This window comes from Balaenoptera physalus, assembly GCF_965194825.1.
Source record: "Balaenoptera physalus genome assembly, chromosome: 16".
Lineage (NCBI taxonomy): Eukaryota > Metazoa > Chordata > Mammalia > Artiodactyla > Balaenopteridae > Balaenoptera > Balaenoptera physalus.
Window position 1 is genome coordinate 31,536,758 of NC_138898.1, and position 10,920 is coordinate 31,547,677.

General features: G+C 35.2%; 1 long non-coding RNA gene across 1 annotated transcript in view; it reads right to left on the reverse strand.

The window, feature by feature from the left end:
• Positions 1 to 10,703, reverse strand: part of LOC309646009 — a 102,673-nt gene extending 91,970 nt beyond the window's left edge. Inside the window, exon 1 of the long non-coding RNA XR_014255165.1 lies at positions 129 to 10,703. This is a non-coding gene — a long non-coding RNA (uncharacterized lncRNA). The remainder of the gene's footprint in view (positions 1 to 128) is intronic.
• Positions 10,704 to 10,920: the final 217 nt, after the last annotated feature.

The window sequence follows — 10,920 nt, forward strand, 5'->3', positions numbered from 1 at the left end:
ATTTGCCGCAACTAGAGAAAGCCCTCGCACAGAAACGAAGACTTAACACAGTCATAAATAAATAAATAAATAAATAAATAAATAAAAGAACGTGAATTTCTTTAAAAAAAAAAAAGCAACATCTAGACTAGTGTTTGACCAAACAACTGGGCACCATAGCTTAGCCAAGTTGACATAACATTAACAACCACACAAGGATTCACAAAATATATCAGCCTCTCTAAAACAAATGTCTTAAAAGTATTTTCTAAATACAAAACATAAATTTGAGAAAACCATGGTAAAAAGACATAGAAATCAGTTAAAGTAAAAGCCTGAAAAATGTACGTCTGTTTCTAGAATTGAATGAAAAAGCCAAAAATATTCTTGAAATGAAAGGGCTCTAATATTAAAAATAGTGTAGGAACTACAATTTAGATGTAAATCCAAGATTATGTTAACAGAGAAAAAGGAGGAAAAAGAAAATGAAGGGCTCATCTAAGGTTGAGAACATAATAACGTACCAATATATAAGCTTGAGTTTGAGATTTGTTGGGAAAACATACTTTAAATAATTATTTCAAAACTCTAAATTAACAAATAGAATTTTTAAAATGATAAATTATCTTCCAAATTAGTGATGAAAGTATAATCTTGCCCGAGTAGATTGTGCATACCTGTCACTGTTACTATCATTTGAGCCCTATGTCCCTGCATCAGTAATTCACACCTGGTAAGAACTAAGCCATGTTTCTCAATCCCTGACTGCACATTAGAATCACCTGGAGAGCTTGTACACATCCTGATGCCCAAGTGGCACCCCATACCAATTGCATCAGAATCTCTTGAGATGGGGCCCAGTCACCAGCAGTTTTCATAACTACCCAAGTGATTCCAAATTTGTCCAGTCAGGTTTAAAAACCCCTGGCCTTGGCCCTTTCTTATGTTTTTTGGGGAGGGGCATTCTACTTTAACATAAAATTTATGCAGTTGCTTGCCCCTCTACTATTCCTTTGTGTCACCTTTTCAGTTATCCTTGATTATTTGGTTACAATCTACAGCTCCCTACTCACAGTACAGTCCAAGGACCAGAAGCCTCAACATATCTTGGGAGCTTGTTGAGAATACACTTGTTTCATGGCCCTGCCTTCCTAAGTGGCCTTCTTGATTCCTAATCTTCCCTTCTTCAATCAACTAACAGAATACTCTTTCCAAAACACAAATCTGATCATGCCATAACTCTCTCTATAAAGAATCAGAAACTCAATCTGCCCTCTATACTAAAATCTAAGATACTAAAAATGGAATTCAGAATTCTCTAAGGATGGTCCTTTTTACCTTGCCCTATACTTCCTTCTCAGCCTCATTTTCTCAGGAAATGAGGCTGAGAAGAAAGTGTTAGCCATTAAACAAAGTCAAGGACCTCCTAACTCCAGGCCATTAACCATTCACCAAATAGGATAAGCCCTTTCACACTTCAGATCTTGGGATAATATTTTCCTTAGCTGAGAATGCCTCTTGCAACATTTTCTCATTAACTCTTAGTCTTTCTTCGAGGTTCAATTTAGATGCCACCTCTGCTATGAAGACTTTACCAATCTCTCAGTCAAAAGGAATTTCTTTTTTGTTCTTTCTTGTAGCCCTGTTACATTCAGTCTTATGTGTTGACCTGTCTGTCTTTTCGCCTAGATTGTTAATTCTTTGAGGGAAGTAATAATTCCCTTTAGCCCCTGTTCTGCCAGTGAGTGCTTATAAAACAAATGTTGTGGGTCACATTTCAAATGTCTGTAGGTGAATTCTTTTATCGGGGTCAACCCACCTCACATTCCATGAGCACTTCAGAGTGCAAGACAAGCCCACACTATTTCAACTTGAGTGAGTATTTACTGCCAAAAGTCTCTAACTTTGGCTTATTAAACAACTCCTTGATATTTTATAGAATTTCCATGCTCTCTCATCATCTTCATCTTTTATTCCACACTGGTGGAGTGCTTGCTCTGTCGTGACATTTTCTTCACTTCACCCACATTGACACTTCCTTTCTGGGGGCCCAGTTTGTCCAAGATGGATTCAAGGAATGGATCAACTTTCTAAGGATGATGACTTAACTTCTTATAAATCTAAAGACAATATTGGAAGCTCAAATTAAATGTCTAAACAACTGCCCAGGAATGTTTGCTTGGGGAGTGGGTGTGGGATATCGGTGTCAACTGATTAAAACACTCAAGTCTTTTGGCAGTTTCCAAAGAGAATGTGGTTGTCCACGTGCCTGCATGTAACTTGACAGCAGAGCAAGGCTATCTCTACTCAGGAATCATGCTAATCAAACAGTCACAGATTCCTGCAAGAGCATCTGTAGCCCAGGGCTCTGACAAGCTAGCACACAACCCAAGCAGTCCAACTGTGACTGCCAGGTGCCTAATGCTTGGACTAAACACACTAAAAGTTGACAGAGGTGATTCTGGAGGTTACAAAGTCCTAGATAAAAGCTATCTACAAGGACAATATATTTTTCCCAAATGTTTTTGCCTTTCTGCATAACCTGATACAAATATTCTACTCACATCATGCTCTCTCCATCTTGTAGACAACTTGTTTACTATTGTGGTATAATAATATTATTTTATTTGTACAGAGGCCCCAGGCCAAGTTCCCAAGCACTAGAAACCAGACTCTATGCTTGTCCTCTTGATCAAGCCCCCACTCTGTATTCCATCAAACAGAGAGAATAAACCAAGACAGAGGAAGAGATGAGATCTGAGAAACAGAGATTCCAACACAAGAGAAGGGCAAAGCGAATTTGAAAATGACAGTAATGAGAAGTCTCAGTATTACAGCTGCTCTTCAGGCTTAATGTGTTACCAACTCAGAGAAGAGGAGAATGGGGGTTGCAGAGGACACATCTCCAAGAAAGAAATAGAAACCATATATTACTTAGTGTGACTGTTTTTTTGGAAAATCATACTGAGAAGCTACTTGAAGTTGTAAGGAGAGTTAACAAAAGGTGAAAAGAAGTCTAAGCAAATTAGAAACAAGGCAATCTTTAACTTCAGGAAAAATGAAAAGTAAGAAAAAAAAAAACCACCCATTGTAGTAAGCTACAATGCTCAATTGTGAATAATATTTGTATAAGCATAACAATGTGAACATAGAATTGTATTTAGACCAAAATAGTAATATTATATTAATAGAAGCTAACATTAGGAGATTTTAATTCAATGTTTTTGGTCCAAGACAAATCAAGTGAACAAAAATTTACTAAAGATAAACAAAATAAACAGTAATGTAAATATAGATGGAACTCTGTACCCTAGAGTGAATATATATTCTTCACAAGTCCACGTGATCATTCATGATAATTGGCCACATATTAGCTCGCAAGAAAAGCTCAATAAATTCTAAGAACCAGAAACAATACTGTCAACATTCTTTGATCACATTGCAATAAAACTAGATATTAATAACATCAGGATAAAAACCCTGAGAATTAAAAAAAATCCTATTTTAAACTCTTGCTACTCAAATAGTAGTCTGTAGACAGAAACATCTGCATCCCTTTGGGCTTGTTAGAGATAAAGATTCTCAGATGTCCCAGACCTACTGAGTCAGCATCTGCATTTTACAAAATACACAGGGGACTTGCAAGTGTATTCATGTTTATCTATTGCTATGGACTGAATGTTTGTGTTCCCTCAAAATTCATATGTTAAAATCTAAAAATCTGTGTAATGGTACTTGAAAGTGGGGCCTTTGAGAAGTAATTAGGTCATGAGGGTAAAGCTCTCACAAATGGGATTGGTGCCCTTTTAAGAAGAGGCCAGACCTAGATCACCTTCTTTCTGCCACGTAAGTATACAAGAAGAAGTCAGCCGTCTGCAAACCAGAAGGGAGTCCTCACCAATCCAACCATGCTGGTACCCTGGTCTCAGACTTCCTGCCTCCAGAACTGTAAGAAATACATTTCTGTTGTTGATAAGCCACTCAGCTTATGATATTTTGTTTTAGCAGCCTGAGTTAAGACACCCATTGTTTCCAGAAAATAATGATAATTAAAATAAACACCAGAACTATGGTTCAAAAACAGAGCAGAGCTCAAGAAAAATTTTAGTCTTAAATGTTTATATTAATAAAAGCAAAACAAAGAAAATCAATGCATTAAATATCCAACTCAAAAAAATTAGGGAAATATACAATATAAACTAAAAGAAAAAGAAAACACAAAATAAACTAAAAGAAGGAAGACTTCATAATGATAAAAGCAGAAATGAATAAGTTAGAAAAACAGAATTCACTAATTAAAATCTATTACTCTTAAAAGAAAAAATTTAATAAAATAGATTGACAAATAGAAAATTTAATCAAGCAAAAAGAGAAGAAACACAAACACAAAGTAAGAAAAGGTATAAAACAAATAACATCAGCAACGAAGTAAAATTTTTAAATTAGACTTATTTGCACAATTCTATGCTAGTAGCTTGGATTTTTGAATATGCAAATGTAAATGAAATTTTAAAACTTGATGAAATAAATAATTTTCATGGAAAATATAATTCACTAAACCTAATACCAGAAGAAACACAAGTATCATATAGGTGAAAACTATATGTACCAATTTCTATTAAAGAAATAGAGAAAGCTTTAAATGAATAAGCCTCCATCAACTCATAGAACATACACACAGGCCCAGATAGTTTCACATAAGAATTCTACCAAGTCTCTGAAAAATAGATCATTAGAATGCTATTTTAACTAACCTGGGCTTTAAAAAAATAATAAAAATTTCCAAATTATTTTTTAAATGAGTGTAACATTGACACCAAAACATGGAAAAATTGCACAAAAAAACAGTATGCATTAATCTCACTTACAAATATATATTAAAGTTTTAAATATAACAACAATTAGAACCAAGCAGTTCATTAAGAGAATAGGAGCATGACCAAGAAGGATTCGTTCCAGAAATGCAAGGATGGTTTAGTGTTAGGAAAGACAGTAATATTAATAGATTTTAGGAGAAAAAATCTTTAACATATTGATGCTGAAAAGGCATTTGACCCATTCTAAAAATCATTTTATAAAGGAATTAATAAATACAAAAATTAGGAACACAATAAGGATGCCCACTTTCATTTAACATTGCACTGGAGGTATTAGCTACTCCTATTGGACAAAAGAAAAATATTCAAGTAGAAACACTGGAAAAGAGAAAGTAAATTATCACTCTTTGTGGATGGTATGACTCTTACCTGGGAAATCTAAAAGAATTAACTAAAAACCTCAATGAACAAAAAGAGACTAAAGTAAATAAATATGCTATAACAATTAATATGTAAAAATCCATAGTTTTCGTATATAACAACAGCAATGAATTAGAAAATACGACAGAGATGATTTTGTTTATAATAACAGCAGAAGATATAAATATCTAAATATAAACTTAACAAGAAATAAGTAAAACTTTATGTGGAAAAGTTTAAAATGCTCCTGAGGGCTTCCCTGGTGGTGCAGTGGTTGGGAGTCTGCCTGCCAATGCAGGGGACACGGGTTCGAGCCCTGGTCTGGGAGGATCCTGCATGCCGCGGAGCGGCTGGGCCCGTGAGCCACAGCTACTGAGCCTGCGTGTCTGGAGCCTGTGCTCCGCAACAAGAGAGGCCACGACAGTGAGAGGCCCGCGCACCGCGATGAGGAGTGGCCCCCGCTCGCCGCAACTGGAGAGAGCCCTTGCACAGAAACGAAGACCCAACACGGCAAAATAAAATAAATAAATTTATAAAATGCTCCTGAAATACCCAAAATAGACACAGATTCTCTATTCTAAGAATCTATTGGTTTAAATAATTGACTACCCAATGTCTATGATTATCTAATCACTCCCTTTCAGGATGGGCATGTGACCAAAGCTGGCCAATGAGATGTGAAACAATATCTGCTGGTATGGCAAAAGTTTCTCACTCTTTAAAGGAGACCCAAGGAAGATGCAGGTTCTTCCTTTTTCCAGATCTTATGTCCAGATGCTTGAAACTGATGATGTTGCTTTGCAACTACACTAGGGCCAGGCTAAGTGCAAAGCCAGCACAGCCAGGATGCCAAGGGGAGTTCTGGTATGAACTAGGCTCCTTGATGACACTTGAAGCATGGGTTATGCTGTGCTTGGAGCCAACACCTGTGGACTTCCTGTTATATAAGTCAATAAATGTCCTTATGTTTTAGTCCATTTAAAGCAGGTTTTTCTGTTACTTGCTACCAAAGAATTCTCGCTGGCACAATCTGTGAACTCCTTTCCCAGAACAAAACTTTCAGAATTACTATTGTTTTATAATGGTTTAATATTATAGTGAGCTTGTCTGGGGTTGAGGGGATAATCCTTTAAAAACTTTCTTAATTTTCTCAAGTGATTTAATAAGATAATTCCTATTGAGTCAATTAATTGTAGCCATCTAAATTCTTAATAAAATTTCCATTTCAATGATTTTCCAAATTTATTAGAAATCAAGTATGCATTTTATTATAAGTTTTGTAACTTCTATATAAATTCTATCCCTTTTTTTTTCTTTTTTCTTTTGATTATGGGACTTTATTATTAGATTTTCCAGCAGCTGGCCCCTTTTATTGATTCTTTGTAAAAACACTTTCCTGGGATTCACTATCTCTTCATGCCATTGTTTTCCTGCTGCTGGTTTATTTATTTTTTAATTTTATGATTTTAATTTACTTCTTTTTAATTCCTTGGATACTTTTTTCTTTTTATCATTTTTTTCTACTTGAAATAATTTATTTTCTTGCTTTCACTTTTAGAAATATATTTAGCATTACAAATTACTTGAGAACAACTTTATGCATATCCCATAATTTTAAATATAAATTATCCTGATTCTCATTATTTTTCAATTAGCTGTTTTCATACCCTTGATTTCTTCCTTAGTCAAATAATTATTCAAGGGAATTCCCTGGTGGTCCAGTGGTTAGGACTCTGCACTCTCACTGCAGAGGGCCTGGTTTCAATCCTTGGTTGGGGAACTAAGATCCCCCACGCTGTGTGGCATGGCCAAAAAAAAAAAAAAAAGTATTCAAAAGAGTGTGCATAAAAGTAGTTTTATCTTTTGCTATTAGTTTCTAGTTATGTTATAATTTTGCTTAAGAATATAGATTGCATATATTCATCTTTCTGACATAATGTTTGTTATTTGCTTGTGCTATTTCAGATTTTTTAATTTAAAAAAACTCTGTGGTCATTTAGCAAAAAGATGCATTTTACAATGTAAGTAGTATATATATATATATATATATATATATATATATATATATATATATATATATAATAAAACAAATGGTAATTTTATAATACAAATTTTGAAATAGTCCCGAATTCTACTTTACTATTCATATTGTTCCAATCATTTACACCATAATGCCATATTTTATGAGGGCAAATACAACAGTTTGAAGAACTGCTGCTGGAAATTTTAGGGGTAGAATGTACAACTAAGCATAAGAGTACTGCCCAGGACCATGGATTTGTTGCAATAGGAATCTGCAGGGGGGAGGAGGCTGCTTGTGAATGTCAAAAGAACAGAAAATACTATAACTGTAGTAGGGTTGACTGTCCTGCTGAGAGCTCTACATGGTGTCTGGCATCTAGGAGCTACCTAAAAATTGTTTCCTCCATGAAGGTGTAGACTTTTCCCCCCCAGAATGTTTGGTTGCATACAGGCCATGCCAAAGGTAGTATAGTTAGTTAGCTCTGGGGGGTGGGGGTTGGGGAGGAAGACTGGATAAGAAGAGATGGCCCCAAGGGCTATCTTGAATTATAATCATCCCTAGGTAGCCAAAGCATCCCCAGGGGGATTGGTTCTAGGCCCTCAGCAGATACCAAAAGCCATGGTTGCTAAAGTCTCTAGCATTTGCATATAACCTATGGATACCCTCCCATATATTTTACTTTTTATTTTTTTTTTGAATTTTATTTTATTTATACAGCAGGTTCTTATTACTTATCTATTTTATACATATTAGTGTATATATGTCAATCCGAATCTCCCAATTCATCCCACCACCACCCCCTGCTTTCCCCCCTTGGTGTCCATAGGTTTGTTCTCTACATCTGTGTGTCTATTTCTGCCTTGCAAACCGATTCATCTGTATCATTTTTCCAGATTCCACATATATATGTTAATATACTATATTTGTTTTTCTCTTTCTGACTTACTTCACTCTGTATGACAGTCTCCATGTCCATCCACATTTCTACAAATGACCTAATTTCGTTCCTTTTTATGGCTGAGTAATATTCCATTGTATATATGTACCACATCTTCTTTATCCATTCATCTGTCGATGGACATTTAAGTTGCTTCCATGACCTGGCTATTGTAAATAGTGCTGCAGTGAACATTGGGGTGCATGCGTCTTTTTGAATTATGGTTTTCTCTGGGTATATGCCCAGTAGTGGGAATGCTGGGTCATATGATAGTTCTATTTTTAGGTTTCTAAGGAACCTCCATACCATTCTCCATAGTGGCTGTATCATTTACATTCCCACCAACAGTGCAACAGGGTTTCCTTTTCTCCACACTCTCTCCAGCATTTGTTGTTTGTAGATTTTCTGATGATGGCCATTCTAACAGGTGTGAGGTGATACCTCATTGTAGTTTTGATTTGCATTTCTCTAATAATTAGTGATGTTGAGCAGCTTTTCATGTACTTTTTGGACATCTGTATGTCTTCTATGGAGAAATGTCTATTGAGGTCTTCTGCCCATTTTTGGATTGGGTTGTTTGTTTTTTTAATATTGAACTGCATGAACTGTTTATATATTTTGGAGATTAATCCTTTGTCTGTTGATTCATTTGTAAATAGTTTCTCCCATTCTGAGGGCTGTCTTTTCATCTTCTTTATGGTTTCCTTTGCTGTGCAAAAGCTTTTAAGTTTCATTAGGTCCCGTTTGTTTATTTGGATTTTATTTCCATTACTCTAGGAGGTGGGTCAAAAAAGATCTTGCTGTGATTTATGTCAAAGAGTGTTCTTCCTATGTTTTCCTCTAAGAGTTTTATAGTGTCCAGTCTTACATTTAGATCTCTAATCCATTTTGAGTTTATTTTTCTTTATGGTGTTCGGGAATGTTCTAATTTCATTCTTTTACATGTAGCTGTCCAGTTTTCCCAGCACCACTTATTGAAGAGACTGTCTTTTCTCCATTATATATTCTTGCCTCCTTTGTCATAGATTAATGGATCATAAGTGCATGGGCTTATTTCTGGGCTTTCTATCCTGTTCCATTGATCTATGTTTCTGTTTTTGTCCCAGTACCACCATACTGTTTTGATTACTGTAACTTTGTAGTATAGTCTGAAGTTAGGGCACATGATTCCTCCAGCTCCATTCTTTCTGAAGACTGTTTTGGCTATTGGGGGTTTTTTGTGTTTCCATACAAATTAAAACATTTTTGTTCTAGCTCTGTGAAAAATGCCATTGGTAACTTGATGAGGATTGCATTGAATCTGTAGATTGTCTTGAGTAGTATGGTCATTTTGACAATATTCTTACAGTAGAGAACACAGTGTATCTTTCCATCTCTTCGTGTCATCTTCAATTTTCTCTCATCAGTGTCTCATAGTTTTCAGAATACAGGTCTTTTGCCTCCTTAGGTAGGTTCATTTCTAGGTATTTTATTCTTTTTATGTGATGGTAAATGGGATTGTTTCATTAATTTCTCTTTCTGATACTTCATTGTTAGTGTATAGAAATGCAAGTGATTTCTGTGTATTGATTTTGTATCCTGCAACTTTACCAAATTCATTGATGAGCTCTAGTAGTTTACTGGTGGCATCTTTAAGATTATCTATGTACAGTATCATGTCATCTGCAGAGAGTGACAGTTTTACTTCTTCGTTTCCAATTTGGATTTCTTGTATTTCTTTTTCTTCTCTGATTGCTATGGCTAGAACTTCCAAAACCATGTTGAATAAAAGTGGCAAGAGTGGTCATCCTTGTCTTGTTCCTGATCTTAGAAAAAATGCTTTCAGCTTTTCAGTGTTGACTTTGATGTTAGCTGTGGGTTTGTCATATATGGCCTTTATTATGTTGAGTTATGTTCCCCCATGACCACTTTCTAGAGAGTTTTGATCATAAATTGATGTTGAATTTTATCAAAAGCTTTTCCTGCATCTATTGAGATGATCATATGGTTTTTATTCTTCAATTTGTTGATGTGGTGTATCACACTGATTGATTTGTAGATATTGAGAAATCATTCATCCCAGGATAAATCCCACTTGATCATGGTGTATGATCCTTTTAATGTACTGTTGGATTTGGTTTTCTAGTATTTTGTTGAAAATTTTTGCTCTGCATTCATCAGTGATTTTGGCCTGTAATTTCATTTTTTTAGTGATATCTTCCTCTGATTTTGTATCAGGGTGATGCTGGCCTCGTAGAATGAGTTCAGAAGTGTTCCTTCCTCTGTAATTTATTTGGAAGAGTTTCAGAAGGATAGATGTTAACTCTTTTCTAAACGTGTGATAGAATTCACCTGTGGAGCCATCTGATCTTGGACTTTTGTTTGTTGGGAGATTTTAAATTACTGATTCAATTTCGTTACTGGTAATTGGTCTGTTCATATTTTCTACTTGCCCCTAGTTCAGTTTTGGGACACTGTACCCTTCTAAGAATTTGTTTCTTCTAGATTGTCCATTTGATTGGCGTAACTTATCGTTTTTTATTTCTGCTCTGATCTTTATGATTTCTTTCCTTCTACTAACTTTGGGCTTCATTTGTTTCTCTTTCTCTAGTTGCTTTAGGTGTAAGTTTAGGTTGTTTATTTGAGATTTTTCTTATTTCCTGAGGTAAGCTTGTATTGCTATAAACTTCCCTCTTAGAACTGCTTTTTCTGGATCCCATAGGTTTTGGACAATCATATTTTTGTTTTCATTTGTCTCTAGGTAT